General features: G+C 41.6%; 1 protein-coding gene across 1 annotated transcript in view; it reads right to left on the reverse strand.

The window, feature by feature from the left end:
* Window positions 1-26,186, reverse strand: part of NIM1K (NIM1 serine/threonine protein kinase) — a 1,007,665-nt gene that overhangs the window by 587,357 nt on the left and 394,122 nt on the right. The gene's annotated exons all lie outside the window — the stretch shown is intronic.

The following is a 26,186-nucleotide window of genomic DNA, read 5'->3' on the forward strand; positions in this document are numbered from 1 at the left end:
GATGCCACTCGCCCCCTCGGAACCGACAATGGAGTGTCGGCGCCCGGACTTCTCCACGGACGGTACCAATGAAGAAGTCAGAGCCAACGACGCCGGAGCTGAAGGTGGAAGTATCGGCTCTGACATGGGCAAGGTTACGGTTCTGACAATCTCCGGCTCCGAACTCGACTGGAGAGTCGGAGGAGGCATCGAAGGCGGCACCGAGGTAGCCACAGTCTGGAGAGATGGGCTTTGGAGTATTTGGGCCAATGCCTGAGATTTTATGAGTCTACTGACCACCCTCTCAATGTCGTGGCCGGAAAGCCTAGATGACCTGGAGGAATGAGTCCTATGACTCCGCTCAGATAGAAGGGGTGATCTTGGAGCCGATCGGACGGACTCTAATGAAGGAGATCTAGAGTACTTGCGCTCTGATGTCAGCTCCGATACAGGTTTCGGAGCAGGTACGATCTTGCTCACATCGGCTCCGACTGGAGCTGATGTCGGAGCAATCTCAGTTTCGCCATCCCTTGACTCAGAAGCTGGAGCTGAGGGCTTGGCGGGCTTAGACGACTTCCCCGAGCCAGACTTGGACGGGGAGTCATCAGGCTTCAATAAGCCCCTCAAAATAAGTTTATTACGATGCTCCTGCAGGACTCTTGAACTAAATCCGTGGCAGATGGAACAAGAGTCCTGCAGGTGCAAAGGTCCCAAGCAGTAGACGCAAGAAGTGTGACCTTCTGTCAGAGACATTTTCTGACAGCACGAGTCACACTTCTTGAATCCCGAGACCTTAACTTCTTTAGACATAGTTACCCTAAAGACAGTAACACAGTCAGCACACCCACTCACTCGACTTTCACACCAAGGGGGAGTTAAGGCACTGACTAAAAGAACAACTCACACACACAATAATGGGGGAGAGTAAACAAAAACTAAAGCCCGTAGGCTCGATTAGAAAATTTAACTAAAGGGGTGGGTAGGGCTTAACGAAAATATTACTAATAGGTAATTTAGGTAAAACTATATCAATGGGAACTAATCTGACAAAAACTAACCAAAAGTTTAGAAGAATTTTCTAAAATTTCTTTTACTGACCTGAGCCGGCAAAAAAGGCAACCTTGCAGCAAAGCGGCAAACGAGATCTGGGGAGTTACTGCATGGTACTGTGGGATATAGGGCTGCCTCGAGCCGGTAAAAAATAGCTCTCAAGCTATAGTATAGGCCGAGTCGGAGCCGAGGATTGGCTCCGAACCCATCCAGCAAGAATGAAGGCGAGAATGACAACTTAAGATCAGACCAGAAACCATATCTGTATTCTTAAAAGGAAATCCAATTTACTGAGACAGATCCATTCCACCAAGAAACCCAAAAGGCAGTGGGAAGGAGGATGGGAATGTCAAGGATAAGTGAAGATCAACTACAAAGATGGAACGTTATGATAAGACATATCTTCTTTATCTGATGTTGTCAATCTGCAACTTAATCCTTGACTGAGGGACAGAGTCTCCAGCTACCTAAATCTTGGGAGGTCTCACGAAAGTATATTCCTGAGCACCATTGAACCAAATGATGCTCGTTCCCTACAGACCACATCCAGCTTGTAATAAGTAATAAAGATATGCGGGGATGCCCAAGTAGCCGCTGCACAGATATAGTCTATAGGAGCTCTGGAATGAAAAAAACTGCAGAAGCAGCTATTGCTCTTGTAGAATGTGCCTTTACAGGGCCTGGTAGTTGTACTTTTCATTTGTTATAAATGAGGGTTAAACAATCCTTAAGCCATTTAGCCAGAGTAACCTTAGACACTGGTTTGCCCATAGAAGTAGGAGAAAAAGAAATGAATAACTGGTCAGATTTGCTGAATTCTTTTGTTCTGTAAAGGTAAAAACTTAATTGTCTAGGAACATCTAGCAAATGTAGAAAGTATTTTTGGTAGAAAGGATGGATTAGTTTGCAAGGACACCCTGTCTTTATGGAAGGTTAGGTAAGGAGGCTTGCAAGATAAGGCTTGTAGTTCTGAAATTCTCCTAGCTGAAGTAATAGCAATTAAAAATAAGGTTTTCCAAGATAAATACTTCAAATCGCAATTTGCAGCTGGCTCAAATGGGGAATTTATTATGGACTATAGCACCAGATTCAAGTCCCAAGGTGTGGAAGGATCTTTGTATGGAGGTCTTAGCATTAAAGTTCCTTACAGAAAAACTTTACAGAGTTTGTGGGACATTAGAGCAGTATCATTTAAACTATTATGAAAGTTGGAAATTGCAGATAGATATACTTGTATGGTCGTAGGGGACCATCCTGCATCAAAAAGCGATGCTAAGAATTCTATAACCTTATCAACTGGCACAGAATATGGTCAATACTACTCTCTGTAGCCCATTTTGAAAGTTTTTGCCACCTGCTGTTGTATAATCTTCTAGTTGAAGGTTTATGGAAGGCTAGAACAATTCTTTGAACTGGGGCAGTGAGACTAGTATGCCTGGCAATCATTGGAACTGGAGAAGCCACGCTTTGAGCTTGCGATTCTGAAGATTCAGATGAACGAGACTCTCTTGATGGGACAAGACATCTGGAGCTGGGTCCAAGGTCTCAGAATTAGGTGAGACCAAAGAAAGGAGAACCGTATCTGTCAAGGCCAGAATGGAATAATGAGAATTATCCTGTTCTTCGACCTGCTGACTTTCTTCAGAAACTGAGAAATGAGAGGTTTAGGGGAAAGGTATACAGTAGACTGGAGAGCCAGTCATGAAGGAGAGCATCACTTGGTGACTCCCCCAGTGGGAGGAATAGGGCAAAGTAGCTGCTGCACTTGTTGTTCAGGTGGGATGCAAAGAGATTGAAGCAGGGCTGGCCACACTGGAGGAATATCCCTTCTGTCACCAAAGGATTGTGAGACCTCTCGTGAAGCATCAGGATGTACCTGCTCAATTTGTCCGCAATCACGTTGGAGCACCCTGGAATGGGAGTTGCAATCAGAAAGTGGTTGGATGAAATTGCCCATTGCCATACCCTGAGTGCTTCTCGACAAAGGGGGTACAACCTGGTTCCCCTCACTTGATGATGTACCAGAAAACTGACATGTCTGTATTGGATCGCAATCATTCCCAAGGGAAGGGTTTCCTGGAATGCTTGCAATGCCAAAAGCACTGCCCTCATCTTAAAAACACTGATGTAAAAATTGGGCTCTAACTGGGACCAAGTGCTTTGGACTGTCTTTCCTAGATAATGCCCCTCCACCCCATCTAGGATGTGTCCGCAGTCACTATAGCTTGGGGTTGAGGAGGGACAAAGGGTCAGCCCGACAAAATTTCATTAGAGTGAAGCCACCAATTCAGGTCTTTCTTGCATAAATTAGTGATCAATACCTGAAGGAACATTGGCTAATTTGTTAAAGACCATTGTGACGCCAAGAGTCACTCTAGGATTCACATGTGAAATCTCGCAAGGGAAACTAGAGTGATGGCAGCAATCATTGATCCTAGAGTTTGTAGTAGCAATCTTGCAGTCACTTTTTTTTCCTTCAAATAATTTGGCTGACTTGTGATTTTATTCTTTGAACTCTCTCTGGGGGAACAGATGCGATACTGGTGTTTGTGTTTAATACTGCTCCTATAAATTCTAACTTCTGTGTTGGCTCTAGATGAGATTTTCTCGTAGGTTACAGTGATCCCCAGTGAGGAGCAAATTTGAAGAACATAGTTCCTTGCCCGCAACAGTAGATGCCTGGCAGGTGCAATAATGAGCCAGTCATGTAAGTATGGAAACACTCGGAATCCTTGCAGTCCGAAGTGAGCTGCTACCAATGCCATGGATTTGTAAACACCCTGGGGGCTGTGGTGAGACCAAAGGGCAGGGCTCTGAACTGATAATGACTGGCTCCCAGCCAAAAGTGCAGGAATCTTCTGGAGGACTTGTTCATTTTTATGTGAAAATACACATTTAGAAGATCTACTAAGAATATCCAGTCATCTTTTTAAAAAAAATGGAAGTATAGACTGAACCATAACCACCTGGAATTTGGTTTGTTGAACTGACTTGTTCAACACACTGAGATCCAAAATTGGTCTCCAGTCCCCCTGTTTTCTTTGGCAATTAAAAACAATATTGAGTAAACTATCGATCATATTTGGTCTGGTGGGACTGTTTAGATGACCCTTTTGCCAAGCAGTTTTTGAATTTCTAAGACTGCTGCATCCCTGAAACTGGGTGGGACATCTGGGATTCTTTTTGGTTGTCTGGGTTTTTTTGAAAAGGGAATATTGTAACCTCTGGTTATAATCCTCTGCAACCAATTGTCCATTGTTATATTTAGCCAGGCAGATAGTTGCAGGGATAATTGTCCCCCTACTGCCTCCAGATGACAGCAATTGGGCCTCCAAAAAGGAGCGCTAATAGGAGTTACCACAGAACGAATCCCTGGAACCCTGATTTTGTGGGCCACCTCTGCCTCATGTACAGGGTCTTCCATTATAACGCCCCCATTTGACCCAGGGAGAGTCGTTGCTACATGAGTCCTGGAAAGGTCCTTGGGACTTTTTGAACTATAGCTTTCCACTCTTTTGGTTCCTGCAGTAAGACCACTGAGGAGTGGAAAAGCATATGTCCACAGCAGAAAAGGTCTTTCCATCCTTCTCACATCTGGCGAGGGTCTCCTTGACTTTGGGACCAAAAAAGGGAAGTTCTGTCAAAAGGAGCACTGATGAAAGAAGACCTGAATAGCTCCACAAATTCATATAAGTGTATCCAGGCGTGTCTCCTCATGGCTGTGCTTGAACCTGCTGCCCTAGTCATGCACTCACCTGTGTGTGGAATGAGCCTCATGGCCGAATTAGATATTGATTCAAGGGTTGCCAGCTGGGAAGCTACTTTATCCCTCACCTCCTCAGCTACAGCTTCTGTTAGAGTATCTGATAGCTCCTTTATCAGATCCAGTTGGAGTCTAATAAAATGTGCCATTAAGTTCAAGGATCCAAGGGCAAAGGTCGGTAATGCTTATATGCACTTCCCAAAACTATCTATCATCCTAGACTCTTTGTTAGGAGGGTGGTTAGTAGGACTTTCATCAGCAAATTCCTTTTTGGCGGCTGCTGCAACCAGCATGACAGCTGCTGGTATCCCTTTAGCCCAGTGAAGGTGATCTTTAGGAGCTGACAAAATGCGGTCTGGTCCCTTGGGGATTGGCTCAATGGAATCATGTATATTCCAAGCCTGCTGAGCAATCAATTTAATTAGATTGTCAGTGGGGGGAGAGATCCAAGAGGTAGATGGTCGGGCATGGAAAGCCTGCAGGTATACTGATCCCTCCAAGGAAGGCTGATGGGAAGTCCACCCACCCCTCTGTTTCAGGATTTCTAATATGTCTCCAAATGAGATGCCTTATGGTGGTGACCTTGGAGAACCTTCCCCTTCATTGAAATCGTTATCTTTTGTGTAAGACACTTCAGGGGAGTCCAAGTGCTTCCTCTTGCACTTCCTCTTCAGGGGCACCTCCTCAGTGGGACAGGCTAGGGAGGTAACTGAAGATGACATAACCACCGTGGTCGAGTCCTGAGGTTTCTGTACCCACTATCCCAGGGCAGAGGCTGGAGGTTGCTCTGGGCAAGGGGAAGGACAGGGATGTTGGTCCAACGAGAGTGTTACCGACTGTGAGCCCGCAGTGGACAAGTCCCTCTCCAAGGCATGGAAAGCAGCCCCCCCCCATACAGGAGAAGAAGCCTGTAACTGAGGTAGACTCCTTCAGAACCGTGGTCCCCTCCCGCATCGAGGAAGCCACTTCTGAAGCTGGAGTCGAGCTCAAGTGTGCCGACGCCCCATGGAGCACAGACAGCTCCTGCAACACTGGAGTGGAACCACGTTCCACAGAACTGACAGCAAAGCTTTGACCCTGAGAGGTCTCCAGATCCGACAGAACTGAAGAGCTCAGGTTAGTTACTGGTGCTGGAGATAAAGATCTGATCAGAAATGACACAGTCGAAACCAGGACTGTTGGAGCTGGGAACTCTGAAGGCTCAGTTGGAGTCAGAGGAGCAACAAAAACAGGGGAAGAGATAGATACGGTTCTATAGCCAGGAAGACTAGGAACCGACAAAGTAGCTAATCCCCTTGCCACCAGGAGCTGGTCCACCAGCTTCAAAATTTCCGTGAGGCACTTGGTGAAACGGACCAAAGAGACTGATGGGGAATGAGGCTTTTCCAAGAAAGATCTTGGAAGTCAGTCTGAAAAGGGGTCTACAGATTTTATTCAAGGACTGTCTGTAAAGGAAAACTTGTTTGGTTCCAAAACAGATGGAACCGACGAGTGAAGAGGCACCAAAGTTATTGTGTCTGTAACAATAGTTGTTACCGAAATAGATGGTGCTGAGACTGGCACCAATGGCACTGAGAGGTCTAACCAATTTCCTATTAGGATCTGTGGAAACTATGGGAACCGGGGAAGTTTTGGTCATCTTAGTTGGTGATGCCGACGAGATTGTCAGAACCGACCGGCTCCTCTTCTTAGATCCATCATGTTTACTAGAAGAGGAAGAAGGGGAGCTAATATCAGTTTGGATTTAGAAGAAGCAGATGTGGCCTCATTGAAATCGGATTTAATAAGTTTAATATCGACTTATTTTTTTTTTTCTTTCCACAAGGGCCCGGTGACTGAAGCCATGACAAATAGCACAGTCTTCTTGAAAGTGCACCTGGCCCAAGCAGTACACACATAAAAAGTGTCAGTCTGAGTTTGGCAATATCCTCTCACACTTCTGGCATCTTTTGAATCCGCGGTGGTGGTGCTGCAGTAGCGTTGTCACCTCACAGTAAAACGCTGACCGGTTCGACTCTCAGCTAGAGCGTCTTCTGCATGGACACATGCGTGAATGGGCGTACCTTCGTTGAAGGCTATGCGTTAGTGCTGGCAACTCAGCATGTAAAAATCAACTTCCAATCATTAGCGGACCGGAGTTCCGCTGTGGCGACCCCTAACCGGGAAAAGCCGAAAGACACAACAACTTCTGGCATCTTTTGAAGCCAGAAGTACCCCTAGCCTTCTCTGCCATAACAAAAGAAACACACACACAAGGAACGAAAGATAAGATAAATGTACGTTTTTTTTTTTGTAAAGTTAGGCAGAAAAAAGTGCCAACAATGGTACTGAAGGTTTACCATAAAGGTAAATAGTAAAAGTTGGTAGAAGAAAGTACCAACAATGGTACGTAAGGTTTACCGTTGGAAGTAAAAAGAGGAAAAAGAAGAAGGAGGGACTACCAACAATGGTAGTTGAAGAATAACACAAAGTGTTAAAGAAGGAGCCTAGAGAGGAGCAGGGTAAACGAAATAGAGATAGAGAAGTAACTAATAAATGTTTTCAAAGAAAAACACTTACAGTTTTAAATAAATGACTTCACTCGAGAGCTGACAAGAAAAACACATCTGGAACTAAAAGCGGCAAATGAGAAATGAGGTAATCCTGAGAGAAGCATTATGGGTAAAGCTGAAGTAGACAGTTTTTGGAATGTGCGAGCTTGAATAACTGCAGAGTTGGTTCCGAGATATGGAACCGAACCCACAGTCACGGATTAAGTGAAAACTGACAACATCAGATCAATCCTTATTAATATTATTGCTTTCTTCCGACTTTATTAAATGAATTTCATCAGATCAAATATTACAACATCACAATTCTTTAAAATATGAAAATTCAATCATTTACAACTCAACAACCAATCAGTTTCAAAACAGCATGATGTCACTTCCTAGTAAGACCAGCTCAAAGTGCACTTAATATTCAAACTTTCATTTACTCCTGGAAGTGCGTCAGCATGAAGTACTATCTCACATTTTAATTCAAGTACTTATAAAAATGTACTAGCCTTTCCATTAAAACTTTTAACACCTTCTAAAACTATAAATTTAAATCCTACAAAATAATTGCATTTAATACTATGTTTACCTAGGGCGTTAAACATATCTTGATTTTTAGTTGCTATACAATGCACTCAAATCTGTTTCTTTGAGCTCGGCACTTGTTCAGAACCCGTTGTAAACACTAAATAAGCTACAAATTACTACAGCACTCAACTCTCCTCAATTGTCTAGAGGAAAACAGCTTTTAGTACTTAATAATCACCTATCCCGGCATGTCTAACGGTCAGCTCCCGGTGTTTTCTCCTGTCTACCTGATGAATCTGGGCATCTTGGGGCAATGCAGCAATTGCCTCATGTACACAGACAACCCTCTCCTCCTACCACCCAACACTATAACCTGTGATAGATACACTTATACAGCCAAACTGGAAGCAAAGCTCTCTTCACCCAAGACTGGACTAGACAGTCAAGAGGAGAGGGTAAACACTTGCACCGCACTACACTCATCACATAGTCCCTCAAAACCTATGCCACCAAAACACACACATAGAAACACAAAACACACACCTAAATTCACAGAGGCTCTCAATAAAAATCTGCTCAAGCAACAGTGACCTCCAAAGCAGAAACGCAAGCAACCGCCACCCCCCAACACAACCCAAATGACACGTAGCCCACAAACTCAGTGTGCCACTCAATCACAGCCCATAAAGTATAACAATGTACCCAACTCTCTAGTCATAGGTGACTCTATAGTCAGGCACATTGATGTTCCACTCACCAGGCTAAACAAGGAGAAATTTACTGTCAACTGCCAGTCAGGTGCCAGGATCCGCCACATAACGCACGCACTCAGGTCACTTCACAAGTACAAATATGACTCTGTCATTGTCCATGTTGGTGTAAATGACCTGAGACGCACCTCCCTGGACTACATAAAAAGAGACATGGAGGAGCTGTCCGATCTTGCAGCCCAGACATGTATGAGCCTAGCATGTGTAGCATCCTGCCATCACCCAGAATGATACCACAGTACAAGGACAAAATGATTGACTTCAACAATTGGCTAAGCTACTGGTGTCATGCTAAGAAGATCCAGTATCTGTCTGCCTGCAACAACATGATCAACAGACCATGATGCTTTGCCAGAGATGGCATGCACCTGTCACCCTTGGGATTCCGGATACTGGCTAAGGCTCTTGCCACCCCTATAGTGCCTTTTTTAGGCAAGGTTCAAATGACAAACTCACCATCGTAACAGGTATAAGCAAGCAAAATCTGAGGGTAATGCTACTCAGTGCTAGAAGTCTAAACCTCAAAATGCACTCACTCAAGGCACTCCTTAAAATGGAGAACATTGACATCTGTGCAGTGACACAGACCTGGTTCAAGGCTCCAGAGAGCACCCCGCATTACCAGGCTATAATTCATACCACACCTTTCGGCCACCTAACCTGGACCGAAACACTAAAGACGGATCCATATTCATTAAGGATATCCACACCTCCAGGCTAGTTGCTCAGCATAATGCATCTGAGATTATCCAAGTGCAACTAACTCTGGGCAAGATCGCAATCCAAATTGTAGCTTGCTACAGATCCCCCACCATGCCCCAGGATTCCCACTGCTCATTTCTTGATACACTGGAAAATATTAGGGTACAACCTAACACCCTAATAATGGGTGATTTCAACTACCTCACCACTAACTGGGGAAACTACAAAGAGATCAGTCACAAGCAGTGTCCTGGATCAGTCCAGCGACCTCTCCTTTTAGCATTTAATTCCTTGAAGTCAAGGCCAATTTCAAGGGCCTCTGGATGACTATGTTTGCAGATGACTGCAGATGAATGCAGATTAGGAGCAGTTATAGAATCCCCCACTGACACCAATTTCTCCAGGAAGGGCTGGCACAGACAAATAATTGGTGCCAGAGACATGGATTAAAACTAAATGCCAAGAAATGCATAATAGTATCCTTTGAGAAGTCATCCACCCCTGGTAACTATTATATTGACAACACACTCATAAGAGTTGACATGGTTGTTAAGGACCTAAATAAATAAATAAATAAAACACTTAAAGATCTTTCAAATCTTAAACCCAAATGTGTGTGTGTGTGTGTGTGTGTGTGTGTGTGTGTGTGTGTGTGTGTGTGTGTGTGTGTTTAATTTGTCTGATGAATTAAAAGTGGTTAAGAGGCAGGGATGGCAATCCAATGGGATGTGAGTGTGTGCATCTGCACCCCCCCCGCATCATCTTAGGTGCTAACCCTAACTCTGTCCCTTCCCCAACCCTAACCCTACATCTTACATTAATAAAAACATTCCTGCAAAACTGTCACTACACGTGGCACACACAGACACACAAACACATGCTACCACCACCACATCTATACCCTTACCTAACCCTGATCCTAACCCTAAAATACACACAAAGACATACTGTACAAAACCTATCCCCTAACCTATCCCTGACCCTAACCCAGACTCTCATACACATGCACAACTGCTCTCACCCCCTCCACCCCACTCAGCTTTCTTGATAAAGCATTCCATTAAATTTTTGACCATTTAGCTATCTGTAAGTTCAGTATTAAGGACCAACCCTAGCACTCGTCAACCAAACAAAATGCAGGGAACCCAATACATACATACATATATATATATATATATATATATATATATATATATATATATATGGGTCTACTTCTTTTGACCTAACTTTCATTTGCCTGACACTCATTTGCCTGAGACCAAATGACTGAAATTTCATTTGCCTGACACTTCATTTGCCTGACACTTCATTTGCCTGACAAGTATTATTAGCAAGAAAATGGAATATGCCCCCTTCCCCACTGCAGTGCGACCCTGGAGTTAGAATATATAGTTAGGGGGGGTGTGGGGGGCACAGCCCCCCACAACGGGGGTGGGGTGGGGGGTGAAGCCCCCCACTTACTTTTCTGTTACTAAGCAATGTTACATCAAAAGTTAACAATATCATATGAAATGAAGTGGGGGGCTTTGCACCCCACACCCCCCCTAACTATATATTCTAACTCCAGGGTCGCACTGCAGTGGGGAAGGGGGCATATTCCATTTTCTTGCTAATAATACTTGTCAGTCAAATGAAGTGTCAGGCAAATTAAGTGTCAAGCAAATGGGGTCAGGAAAATGAGTGTCAGGCAAATGAAAGTTAGGTCAAAAGAAGTAGACCCATATATATATATATATATATATATATATATATATATATAGAGAGAGAGAGAGAGAGGAGTCAGTAGTTTAGTCAACTGTGATTAAAGTCTACATCTATGGTCAACAGGTGAGCATGATTGCTACATTACTGGAGTTGGGAATATGCCATTTCCCTGGTATAGTGTGATCTTGGAGTTAGAATATAAAATTAGCATGGGGGGGGGGGCAAACAATGTTTTACCTTTTTATTTTATTTTTTTTCACTTGCATGATTCTAGGATATTCCCTGACAAATACATAGTGATGTGGTGCGGTTTGCTTTGCCAAACTTTTATTGTTGATGTCAAAATTTTGGTATTTTGATTAAAATACACCTTTACATACATAGATATACATATATATATATATATATATATATATATATATGCAGAGAGAGAGAGAGAGAGTGGTGTATACATATATATATATATATATATATATATATATATATATATATATATGGGTTCCATACACTAGATCAATTTTCACTAATTTGAAACGAAATAGTGCATGGAATGCTCACTGCAGCGAAAGTGCACTTAATCGAAAGAGCACTTACGCGAAGTTCAGTACAACGAATGGGTGTTGTACTGAACTTCGGTGCAGTACTCACGGACCTTAGGGTTAGGGCATGGGTCATACCATGACCCGTGCTCTAACCCTAAGGTCCGTGATGCCTGCAGCGCAGTGAAGGACACAGCAATGTCCTCCACTATGGTACGATAGTCACGAACCTTAGGGTTAGGGCATGGGTTAGGGTAGGGGGTAGCTTTACTAACTATCCCCATACCCTAACCCGTGCCCTAACCCTAAGGTCCGTGACTATCGCATCATTGTGGAGGACATAGCTTGTTTTTTATGTTCTCCACTGTGCTGCGGTGTTTTTGGTGAAGTGCACTTACACAAAAGTGAACTTTCGTTAAAGTGAACTTTCGCAGAAGTGAGGCTTCCTATTACAAGTTCGAAGTAGTGAACTTTCGTTCTTGTAATAGGAATCCATATTATATATATATATATATATATATATATATATATATATATATATATATATATATATATATATATATATATATATATATATATATATAGATATAGTGAGTTGCTAGTGGTTGCCACAGAAACACTGAGGCTCTAAGCATTGATGCCTGCATATCACAAATTACAACATTAAAAAATGAAAAATACGGATCGAAAAGGAAAGAAAACACTTTTGATCAGAAAAATATTAAAAAAAACCACTAGAAAAATCTACCTATCTAGCTTGTCTGAATAGTGATACTCTTAAGGAAAGTTATTTTGGTAATATAATGTGTAGTTCTGGGATTAATGGTAGGGTTAGGGTTAGCACACAAGTAAGGTGGACTGGGGGATTCACCCACCTCTCACCTTATGAATGGTTGTTCAACTCATCCCTAACCCTAACCCTAGCACTGCCCACTAATCGCAGTCCAACATATTACCTTAATGGTATCACCACGAGAGAGAGAAACACACACACACACACACACACACACACACACACACACACACACACACACACACACACACACACACACACACAGCTAAAGCTATCTGCTACCCTACTACTTACTCTAACCCTAATCCAGACAACCCTGCTATCCTGCTCACATGTATCTCAAATAACCAAGAAACTCAAAGATCTGACATTTGTCATCTAACACCATCAAGAATGTAAATCAACTTAAAGTACACTCACTACACTCTGACAACAAAATAAGCATTCAACAAAGGGTAATGGAACTATATATATATATATATATATATATATATATATATATATATATATATATATATATATATATATCTATAGGGAAAAATATGAGGCAAAACCAGAGACTGCAAAATCAGAGGCAGTTGAAAGCTATGATGGTGATATATATAAAGCGAACCAAATACTCTTTTATACATATAATAATAAAGACTTTTCCATACCTATAGATTGTCAACATTCAATTGTAAACCATGAATTACATATATAGTATTCATGGTTCAATTACCATTCGGTAGTAATATTTTTGCCTATAATGGCTAAATTATTGTTTACTGACTTACACTTATTTGTAACATCTTTACACAAAGCTCATTAACATCTTAGGGCAATTGTAGTTATATAATATGGAGTTATTGTATATAACATTATTAATATTAGTTTTTTAATAAGACTTTTAGGTATTATCCCCACACTAGGGTCATATTATGTACACCTAATGACATTAAATTCACCAGCAGTGAATAAGGAAAGTGATTCAAGGGATTTAAATAAGGTGAGAGTAACACTACTTTTAATGCATAAAGGTATATTTATAGAGAATGACATAAGTAACAACAACAGGCATTAACACAACAGATTTGAATATTTTAATAAGTAGTGATTATTCTAAAATAAAGTATAAAAATGACACTAGACTAGATAAGAAAATAACAGGTGATTCACCCATAAGAAACGGAGTGGAGATAAACAGTTAGTAAACATTGTATACATATGTATGTATAAAGACCTATAAGAACATTGTATATAAGAGGGGACTAGAAAAGTTAGTAGCCAGTAAGGGGATACAAGGAACTTTGCCTGCAGGACACTATGTAATGAGTGGTAGGTTTAATTATTACTACAAGATGGTAATATAAGGGCATTCATATGGGTAGGACGACCAACACTGCATAAATAAATAAACAACTTGGTAAAAGGAAAAAAGACGGTGTTTTGGGTATAAATGACCCATGGTAATATTGGAAAGATGGTTAACATATGATATAATAATATATAGGAGGTAGGTAACAAATATTCTCATTGAGATCTGATGGGAATGGCTAGAGAATGACAACATATGAGTCTGACTTGGGATTGTAGGAAGAACGAATTATACACAGTATAGACTGAATTTTCCACTTGTTGAATTTTTCATCTTTTGATTTATACTAAAGTATTTTAATGAATGTGGTTTTAGCTAACTATTGAAATGTGATAGTGTTAGAATAAGCACATATCGCTTTAATTTTTTTAAATTGGAATTTTGGAACCTGATAGGTTCTTGAAAACAGGTGCAAGTATTTAAATGGCAATTGAAAATGGTGGTATTTTTTGTCTGAAGAAGTCCGGATAAGATCCGGATGAAAAGCGCGTTACATGAAATTAATTTGAGCATACCTGGTTAGAGTTTTTAAATCAGAGTACAAATGGGTACTTTTTACCGTGTTGGAGTGAGATTTTATGCTATAATAAAACTTGTGTGAGTATCGGTGCGTTTGGAAGCTGGTGCTTTTGTGGTTTTCTTCAGTTTGTTTTCGTTTATACATACATATATCTTCATCAATATATATATATATATATATATATATATATATATATATATATATATATATATATACATATATATTTATAAATATATAGACATAGATACATCCAGATATATACATATCTATTTTATTTCATTAACATTCCGACTCATTTTTGTATGAAAAAACTTACTGGCTTAGAGACTGACCCATATCCAAAGCTTAGAATTAACTCAGACAATTAAGAGAACAGCAGATTGTTCCCACTCATATCTGCAAGCTTCTCTGGTTAGGAAGTAACATGAATGACTGGCATCCTCAGCTCAGGTTATAATCCTGGATGTAGAGTGGCTAACAGAGCTATCAACTTCTTTGTCCAAGAATTCTGAGCAAAGCCAATGGGAGAGGAGTCCAAAATTACTGACAACTTCTAAGTGTTACTCTAATTCACTTAGAATGTTAACAGGGCAACAGGTTTTGCATCAACATGTATTTTCTGAAGAAGAAGAAGTGTGAAACTCTAATATCTGTCATTTTTGACTGACTGTAATCTTCGGTGATTTACCAGGAAATTATATATATATATTATACATACATACATATATATATATATATATATATATATATATATATATACATATATATATATATATATATATATATATATATATGTATATATAGTCATATATATATATATATATATATATATATATATATATATATATATATATATATATATATATATATATATATATATATATATATATATATATATATATATATATATATATATATATATATATATATATATATATATATATAAAATAGGGAAAAATATAAGGCAAAACCAGAGACTGCAAAATCAGAGGCAGTTGAAAGCTTCGATGGTGAAGACCATACTATCTAGTAGGACATGCCACCATAATGGAAGTCCTTAAATAAGTACAAGCCCTTCAGAAAAATGTACTACACAAAAATAAAAATATTTGTTGGTAATGTTTTTTTTTTCTTCTTCTTTTAGACTTGGGTTGAGAAATGAAAATCCAAAATGCTAATTTAAATCAACTTTCTAATTTGCAATTACCATCTGACAAAAACACTTCATGTTTTCCTTTTCATGTATTTAATAGTCTGTTAAGTAATAACTATAAAAATAGTTATTTGAAATCAAACAGCCTTCTTTTAGCTGCAGAAACAAAGCTACAAACACTGTACAGACAGAAATCTTACTGACATGCAACTAAAGATACCAGCTTCTTACAAAATAAAAAGAGATTACGGTACTTACATGTTATCGCAACCACATTTTCTCAGTTGTGATTTCCGCATAATGCCATACAGAGGAGCCCATGAAGCACTGTAAGGTTTTTTTAAAGTGTTTATTGCTGGGGAATAACTTCGGATAACCTTCTGTAACAGAAACTTTTCCGAAAACCCTCTTCCTCTTTTTACTTGCATTATACAAGCAAGCTTGACTTGGCAGGCTTGGAGTCGTTGTGACCAACAGATTCCTTTCACTGTGTGGAAGGAATCCTTCACAGAAGGCAAACCCAGACACAGTCATGATGATCTTGTTTAACTATAACTGTTTTTCCCAATTTGTAAAAAAAAAAGGTTCACATACAAATGAACACGCTGCTACATGTCAGAAATTGCAGGTCTGTGTTGTTATACTACTTGGCGTCATGTTACGGAATGTGTAGTTAAGAAAGACAGTGTGGGGCTTGAATATGCACAAAATCGTTTAGATCCATGGGGTTTCATCCAAAAACAGATATGTTGTGGTAAAAAGGGAGGGGGAAGAACCAAGAAACAAAGGGCATGTATCGATGGAAAGGTGAAGTATTTATGAAGTATTACCAACTGAATCACTGCTGGAGTTACCATATTAAAACAGACAAGCTGAGAGTGCACAGTCCTGGGAAAATGCGCCCTTTGCAGACCTGGTGAAATCCCACAGACACATCCTCGCAGGACCAAATTAACATGGTTGTGACCTACATGCAAAAGCACACACTTCTGTGACATACACACACCTCTCAACACAGTCTGACCACATTTCTTGGCCCAAGAAACGAGCGTAAAGCGTCCGGTCTTGAGTTGAACAATCTGGTTGCGATAATACGCAAGTACCGAGATTTACAATGTTAAAATTGATTCAGGCAACTGTTCTTAAAGTAATACACAAAGCAAAGTTACTATACATTAGTATTGGCAATTCACAAAATGTCCTGCGAAGGAAGACTTCTGAGAAGAACAATTAGGGAGTATGTCATTACATTAGGTTCTTTTGACATACTTTTTAACAAATATAGAAATATGCTAACAAAGACTCCTAGAATCTGTACTTGCATGGTGCTTAGGAACATAATTATACTATACAGTTTTCTGTACTACTGCAAAACACAAACGCATTACAAGATTCTGAAGAATATACTGTGCCACTAAAATATCTTATTATTGTAGCTTATGCCACAGCTGTGTTAATATGACAGCATGTTTCTGCTTTACAGGAAATTATATGATTAAAGTTAATTAATATTCAAAATCATGCACAATTAGCTGTTCACCAGAATGTGCTGTTATATCGCGGTGGTGCAGCGGTAGCGTTGTTGCCTCACAGCAAGAGGTTCTCCCATTCGATTCTCGGCTGGAGTGCGGGGAGTGCCTTCTGTGTGGAGTCTGCATGTCCTACCCACAGTTGAGTGGCGTTCCGAAAGACATGCGTGAATGTGCGTGCCTTCGTTGAAGGTTGGGTGTCGAGCTGGCAACTCGGCACCATAAAAACCTACTGCCAATCATTAGCGGACCGGAGTTCTGCTGTGGCGACCCCAACCGGGAAAAGCCAAAAGACAAACAACAACAACCAGAATGTGCTGTTAGTAAATCCAGTATTATCCACAGGAGTAAATCCAACTCTAATGTCAAAAAAGATCAACCACTGTCAATGTGGATAAAACTAAAATATATGTAATACATGGAGCATTTTGAAGCAGAGTAAATTGTCTAATGACTTGTCTGATAGAAGGTACAGAGGGCTAAGGCTGTGAGCTGTACTTACTGTGGTACAGGATTGGATTCCCTTAGCCCTCATTTGCCTATTGTCTGACCTTGAGCAAATCACTTAACCACACATTGCTCCTGGGTTGCCCCTAAGTGGGGCTGTGTTCAGTGGGCCTACCTGGTTAACAAATTGTTACCATCATCATCATCATCATCGGCTTTTAAAGCTGTCGGTTGTTCTAGTGACTGTCGGGCAGCACTAAGTGTGTTACAGCTTTCATAGCTGTAAAATACTTCAGCTTCCCTCACTACTTTTTCTCTTTACTTAAGAGATATGTTCATCAGTAGGGACTAGGCATGCAGTCCAGGTGATCGTTAAGGAGTCAGGTCAAAATTCCCAGTTGCCTCAAAGCTCAGTCTGGTTAAGTAGCCTTCTCAAGGTCACACAGTAAGCAAGTGAAGGAGGCAATATTCAAAGCCTATAGAATATGAACAGAAAAAAATCATTAACAAGTTAGAACTTTAGTCCTCTGCATTAATTGCTACATTTTAACTGGTAATATAGCAATGTTGCTAAAATATATGACTGCTTCACTGATTATAACTCCAGTTTACTATGTTTTCTTGACATGGATGACAAGATTTGCCTTTTAAGGATATTTCTTAGAATGTATTTCTTGAACAGAAACTGGCTATAATCTTCAAACCAAATATAATCTTCCTATATATGAATCTCAGATGTGACGAGTATGGAGTCCACTCTACTGCATGTTGCTATTATTTAGTCTCACTGCTGAACAGCCAGCAGCCTAAACGGATCTGCATGGGGACTCAAAAGCTTCATAGGTTCATAGGAGGGTACTAGGCTATTGGCCCTAGGGCCTATATAACCCTAGCCAAAAATGTACCCTGGCTTTCGCCACCCAAGAAAATTATTTTCCTGTGCCCCTGTAGAGCAGAGCCACAGAAGTGATCCCTGGGGTGAATTTCCTATCTCCCATCCAATCATCAAGATTTTTCTTTATGAGTGCTAATGAGGAGCTCTGTTTGACATAGATAGGTAGTCTGTTCCAGAGTATGGGAAGTCTCTGGGACAGGAATCTATCCCTCCAGCATGTTCTGTTTATTGTGGTGATAAGGTTTAGGTCCCTAGAGCGTGTAGCTTGGAGGGATTGGGATTTCTTTAAGTGGAACATGTCCAACAGCTCTGGGTTTGACATAGCTTTGTATGTTAGGCAGAGATCGCCTCTGAGTAGACGATATGCGACGGAGTAAAGCTGGAGTTTTTTGAGACGGTCTGCATAGGGCATCTGTTTGAGGCCAGTAATCCTCTTTGTGAGGTATTTCTGTGGCCTTTCCAGTTGTTGTAGATGTCTTGTGAGGTACATACCAACAGGAGCATTGTACTCTATAATGGGTCTAATGAGTGATGAGTATAGGGGAACAATTACCCCTTTTTTTCTGGATGAGAAACCTTTTGTGATGAGGTGAGCCACGTCGAAGGATTTCCTGACCACTGTGGTGATGTGATTATCAAAGCAGAGACTACTGTCCACCTGTGTCCCAAGGTATCACATTTTCGGCGTTAAGTAGATTACCAGCTATGTAGTAGTTCATGGGTACAGAATTTTTACCAAAGGGGATGACAATACACTTTTTGGCATTGAGCTTCAGGCCATGGCTTTGACACCAGGCATCTGTCTCAGTGAGGCCCTTTTGTAGTATGTCCACATCGTTAGGAGTTTCGATTATGGCAACTAGTTTGCAGTCATCTGCAAACTTTGTTAGCCAAAGACCTTCTGTGTTAGCCTGTACTTCAGAGAAGTAGATACCAAACAGGAGAGGACCCAGGACTGAACCCTGTGGTACTCCACTTGTCACTGGTCTGAAGTCGGATTTGGAGTCTGCTACTTTCACAGTGTGGGTCTGTCCATGAGCCAGTTGGCAACCCATCTTGTGACATAGGGATTTATACCTAGTTTAGTGAGCTTATCTATAATTCCAGAGTGGGGGATAGTGTTGAAAGCCTTGGCGAGATCTAGATAAGCTGTGTGAACCACCTTACCCTCATCTATGGCTTTGGTGACTGCTTCAAAGAAGTCAATCAGGTTTAGGAGACATGATCTGCCTTTTACAAATCCGAACTGAGTAGGGTCCAGAGTTTGGAGATTACCAATGTCTTTGTTTATGAGTTCCATGATGATACGTTCAATGGCCTTGCAGACCAGGCTCGTCAGGCTAATGGGGTGGTAGTTCCCGGGGTCCGTCATGGCTCCCCCTTTGGGGAGTGGGATAACCGTCGCGGTGCGCCATTCAGTGGGCACAAAGCCTGAGGTGAGGCTATGACTGAACATGGTACTTAGGTAGGATGTCAGTTCATTCTGTAGTTCGTGTAGAATGCAGCCTGGGATATTGTCAGGTCCCATGGATGTTGTGTTCTTGGCTTTGGAGAGTGTGTTTTTTACCTGTGCAGCCGTGATTACAGGAACTTTGCATTCTTCCGATATAGAGACGGGCCCTCTAGGGGGTGAGAGGGGGATAAAGTCAGCACTGAACCTATCTGCCAGGATGTTGGCAATATCAGTTGGTTCTGTATATTTAGTGCCATTGTGCTGAAACTCAGAGCAGACCTGAGTGTTGCCATTGAGATTCTTGACATAGCTATAGAATGCTTTGTGGCTGTCTTTAGAGTTAGTGGCAATTTTATTTTCGTAACTAGCTTTGGAGGATTTTATGAGGGATCTCAGCTTCTTACTGAGGTTGACCAGGGATTTCCTCCAGTCATGGGATTTTACTCTTTTTTGCAACAGTTTCTTTCTTCTGTTGTAGAGTTTGTTTATGGCAGAGGACCACCAGATCGGCTTCCTTTTTTTGGAGGATAGCATCTTGGTTCTATTAGGGATAGCATGATCCATGCACTCGTGTAAGTGCTTATAAAGTGCATTTGTGTAAGATTCAGCAGTCGTAACTCTATTGTCCGTCTGCATGGGTGTCATAAAGTTTGCCATTTCTGTCTTAAGAAGTGTGAAGTTGGCTTTGGAGAAGTTTTTTATGGTGGTTTCCCTAATTGGGGGTGGGGGCGGGATGTGGATGTCTAGGGTGATTAACTTGTGGTCGGATCTGACCAACAAGGAATTGACCTCTGGTGTGGAACACTGGTTGCCCATGTTGATAATGACCAGGTCTAGGATATTACTGCCCCTGGTGGGGGTGTGAATAAGTTGAGCCAAGGCGTTGGAATTTATGAATTCCAGAAAACGTTGAGCAAAAGAGTTGGTACATGAGTAGTTTTCCCAGTTAATGGTGGGGTAGTTGAAATCGCCCATTGTTAGGGTGTTAGGTTGTACCCTAATACTTTCCAGTGTATCAAGAAATGAGGAGTGGGAATCCTGGGACATGGTGGGGGGTCTGTAGCAAGCTACAATTTGGATTGTGGTCTTGCCCAGAGTTAGTTGCACTTGGATAATCTCAGCTGCATTATGCTGTTCAACTAGCCTGGAGGTGTGGATATCCTTAATGAATATGGACATGCCTCCACTTTTAGTGCTTCATTCTGGGTTAGGTGGCCGAAAGGTGTGGTATGAATTACAGCCTGGTAATGCAGGGGTGATCTCTGGAGCTTTGAACCAGGTCACTGTCACTGCACAGATGTCGATGTTCTCCATTTTAAGAAGGGCCTCGAGTGAGTGCATTTTGAGGTTTAGACTTCTAGCATTGAGTAGCATTACCCTCAGATTTTGCTTGCTTGTACCTGTTATGGTGGTGAATTTGTCATTTGAACCTTGCCTAAAAAAGGCACTATAGGAGTAGCAAGAGCCTTAGCCAGTATCCAGAATCCCAAGGGCGATAGGTGCAAGCCATCTCTGGCAAAGCATCGTGGTCTGTCGATCATGCCGTCCAAGGCAGACAAATACTGGATCCCCTTACAATGACACCAGAAGCTTAGCCAATTGTTGAAGTCAATCATTTTGTCCTTGTACTGTGGCATCATTCTGGTTGATGGCAGGATGCTACTCAGGGCCAGGGTTTACCTGCCTGAGCTAAAGATCAGAGAGCTCCTCCATGTCTCTTTTCATGTACTCCAGGGGAGGTACGTCTCAGGTCATTCACACCAACATGGACAATGACAGTGTCATATTTGTACTTGTTGTGGAGTGACCTGAGCACATGCGTAATGTGGCGAATCCTGGCACCCGATAGGCAGCCGACAATAACTTTCTCCTTGTTTAGCCTGGTCAGTGGAACATCAGTGTGCCTGACTACAGAATCACCTATGACTAGAGATTTGGGTACGTTGTTATGTCTTATGGGCTGTGGTTGAGTGGCACACTGAGTTTGTGGGCTATGTGTCATTTGGGTTGTGTTGGGGGTGGAGTTTGCTTGAGTTTCTGCTTTGGAGGTCCCTGATGCTTGGGCAGGTTTTTATTGAGAGCCTCCGCGAATGTAGGTGTGTGTTTTGAGTTTCTATGGGTGTGTTTTGGTGGTGTAGGTTTTGAGGGACTAAGTGATGAGTGTGGTGTGGTGCAAGTGTTTAACTTCTCCTCTTGACTGTCTAGTCCAGTCTTGATTGAAGAGAGCTTTGCTTCCAGTTTGGCAATATAAGTGCATCTTTCACAAGTTGTAGTGTTGGGAGGTAGGAGGAGAGGGCTGTCTGTGTACATGAGGTAATTGCTGCATTGCCCCAAGATGCCCAGATTCATCAGGTAGACAGGAGAAATCACCAGGAGCTGACCCTTAGACATGCCTGGATAGGTGCTTATTTATTAAGTACTAAAAACTGCTTTCCTCTAGACAAGTGAGGAAAGTTGAGTGCTGTAGTAATTTGCAACTTATTTAGTGCTTACAATGAGTTCTGAACAAGTGCTGAGTTCAAAGAAACAGATTTGAGTGCTGAAACTAGAAAACTGGCTAGTTCTAAGAAACAAAATTAAGCAAGAAGGCTTCCCTCCAAAACAGAAAGGCTTGGGGGCACAGAAGCCTACAAACAGTCTCAACCACTTACAGGAAAGGCAGGAAACAAGCTTAATTTTTTTTCTTTTTCTTTACCAGATGCTCTCCTTGTACTCAGTAGGAGTGCCTGAGATCAGAATATGATCTCACTGCACTCAGTTGAGTGAGCATATGAGATGGGCCCAGAAGGAGTATCCAAACACAAACTTACAAGAGGGGCGGGCGGTTTCAAAGCCAACAAGATTAACACCAAAACAAAAGCAGGGAGGGTGGATGGGGAACTAACTGACAAAACAGTCAAAACTTTCAGTTCAGTTAACATTCAATGTAACAATAACTCAATTTAAATGCCGTATTATTTGAAAAATGTGCAGATAAAAGGTACTTAAATTCTCTTATACATCCAGTTGAATACAGCTAGATCTTAGCCGGCCAAAGCTGAAGTTTTTAAGCAGAAAATATTCCTAAATGTACCACTTAAATAGGCAGTGACAGGCTATCAATGAATGAGACTTCCCGCCTGCAATTACTAACAGCAATAAAATCTAGCAAGCACTAACTGACAAAACAGAGTCAAAACTTCCAGTTCAGTTAATATTCAATGTAACACAATAACTCAATTTAAATGCCGTATTATTTGAAAAATGTGCAGATAAAAGGTACTTAAATTCTCTTATACGTCCAGTTGAATACAGCTAGATCTTAGCCGACCAAAGCTGAATACGCTGTAAAAAAGCCATCAGACTGCCAAACAAAAGAAAGTCTGATATCTATTTTTCCTTTGTTAATCAGTAAACCTACAAGGCACAACTGTCTCTTTCAAAGGTGACTGGGAGTACTGTCAGATCAAGTGACTTGTTCAGTCATATAACAGGGAAACTGAATGGAGAGTGAAGGAATAAAACTTAGCATTAAAGGACAGAACTTCTTTACACATCACAGCCTTAATCATCTTTGCTAAAGTGCCTGTGGAAATCATTAATCTTTAAATCTGTAACAGTACTACAGGATGCAATAACCAGGACATGTATAGGAAAACTGTCACTTTTAACAGCGATAAGCACATCATGGACTGCCACACAAATGCCACTTAATGCACACATTACAAAAAAAATTATGATCAGGGTTCTCAGCTCATAAATATTCTCAAAATGGATGTCAATATTCACCTCTCAAGCATTGTTCTTGAGGTGACTCCTTGATATCCATTTCTTGAACATGATAAATTGTTTATGACTGAAGATACGGTCATAATCTTCTGTATCACAGCCTGAATTTTCTTGACAATGCTAACTGGAGAATCTAGACACCTCCCCCAAAGCAGCAAAAAATGCACATCAGACTTTAAAAAAATATATCATTCACATCACTGATGACACTAGTCATGATTCATAAAATGAGCCAAGTAATAATCACCGACAAGTCAATAAAGGACAGCAATCCTGTAATAGCTGCTAGTCTGACAAAGTCTACTGTGGCACCAGCCACTGCTGAACAAACCTTGCCCCAGACTTGATGTAAGCAGTGCTTCAGGCTGGGATTATGGTATATCTAGCTCTCTAGTCAGAATCAGGAGGACAATTTGGGACTGAACGCACAGTGGACATCCCATATTTCCTTGTTTCACTTGAAAGAAAGTTACTGTTTGTCGTTTTTGCATTTAGTTAAAAGTAACACATTGCACTCAAGTTACCTGGCACTTGCTCACAAAAGCAATTATATAAGTCAGCACTAAAAATTAAAAGCACTACACCCTCACTCCCCACTGGCCCTTGTTTTCAATTAAGGAATTCCCAATATTATTCTAGCATGTCCAAAGGTCAGTTGTCAATCTTCTCTCCGGTCCAGCTGGTGAATCTGGGAATCCTGAGGCAATGTTATAACTGCCTCATGTACACAGACAGCCCTCTCCTCCTCCCACATAACACAAATACTTGCGAGAGATGCAGCTATTTAGCCAAACTGGAGGCTGAGCTCTCTCAACTCAGGACTGGCAAGACCAGACAGGAGGAGAAGGCAACTACACACACCACAAAACCAGCCTCACATAATGCTACCACTCCACTGAATCAAACACATAAACACACAAAGACATACTCGGAGGCTCTGAGTAAAAATTTACCTAAACAGCAGAGGCCTCCAAAGCAGACACCCAAACAACTGCTACCTCAAGACACCCCACAAGCAACACATAAACCACAAAAGCAGTGTGCAAAGCAGTCACAGCCCTTAAGGCCAAATACAACACCAAACATACTTGTCATAGGTGACTCCATAGTCAGACACACTGACGTCCCACTCACCAGGCTGAACAAGGAGAGGGTCACAGTAAGCTGCCTATCGGGCGCTAGAATCCGCCACATAACGTACAAATATGACACAGTCATTGTCCATGCTGGTGTGAACGACCTGAGACGTACCTCCCTGGACTACATGAAAAGAGACATAGAGGAGCTCTCTGATTATGTAGCCCAGGCAGGTATGACCCTAACCCTGAGCAGTATCCTTCCTTCACCAAGAATGATGCCACAATATAGAGACAAGATGATCAGCTTTAACAATTGGCTTAATGTCTGGTGTCATTCAAAGGGGATCCAGTGTCTGTCTGCCTGGGATGACATGCTTGACAAGCCACGCTGCTTCAAGGGACGGCTTGCACCTGTCACCCTGGGATTCCGGATATTGGCTAAGGCTCTTGCCACCCCATAGTGCCTTTTTAGGCAAGGCTCAAATTCTAAACCTACCACCCTAGAAAACAAAAATGGGAAGAAACTGAGGGTAATGCTGCTCAATGCCAGAAGTCTAAATCTCAAAATGCACGCACTCGAGGCCCTTCTCAGTATGGAGAACATCGATGTCTGTGCTGTAACTGAAACCTGGTTCAAGGCTCCTGAGAGCACCCCGGCACTATTAGGTTTTACCTCATATCATGCGTTCCGGCCCCAAAACCCGGACCACACCACAAAAGGCAGGGGTGTATCCATATTCATAAAGGATACCCACACCTCCAGGTTGGTGGCAACGCACGAAGCTTTGGAAACCATCCAGGTGCAACTAACCATAGGCAAAACAGGTCTACAAATTGTAGCATGCTACAGGCCACCCTCTCAAACTCAGGAACCCCACACAGCCTTCCTGAAGACACTGGAGGGTATAAATGTATCTCCAAACACCATCATATTGGGTGACTTCAACTACCCGAATATAGACTGGGAACATTACTCAAGCCCTAACTTTCTAGCCCAACGGTTCCTGGAGTTCATAAATTCAAATGCCATGGAACAGCTAGTCACTGTTCCCACGAGAGGAGAAAATATACTAGATCTCATTGTCACAAACATGGGGACAAAATGCTCCACACGAAGTATATCCCTCATTGGTGAGATCTGATCATAAACTAATCTCACTGGAAATCCACATCCCGCCCCACCCCAAACAAAAAGACCATAGTGAAGAACTTCTCTAAAGCAAACTTCACACTACTCAAGACTGGTGTGGTATCCTTCAAGGCCCCTGAGCCAGTGGAAACCACAACCCAAGCTGCGGAAGCCCTTACAAATGCCTTCTATGAACACCTCCAGGACTGCATGGATCAGGCAATCCCAAATAAAACCAAGACTCTTTCCACAAAGGGCAAACGTCCAGTCTGGTGGACCCCAGCCATTAACAAACTTTACAATAAGAGGAGAAAGCTATTACATGATAGAACAAAATCCATAAAAGGGAAGTCACCCTGATCATTATTAGTAAAAAATACGAGCACTCATAAAATCAACTAAGGCCAATTTTGAGAGAAAAATTGCCATGGATTCAAAGGACAATCATAAGGCCTTTTTCAGCTATGTTAGGAACCTGGGTGGAAACTCCC

The sequence above is a fragment of the Protopterus annectens genome, chromosome 1.part1 (genome assembly GCF_019279795.1).
Source record: "Protopterus annectens isolate FY-2018-M chromosome 1.part1, PAN1.0, whole genome shotgun sequence".
Lineage (NCBI taxonomy): Eukaryota > Metazoa > Chordata > Ceratodontiformes > Protopteridae > Protopterus > Protopterus annectens.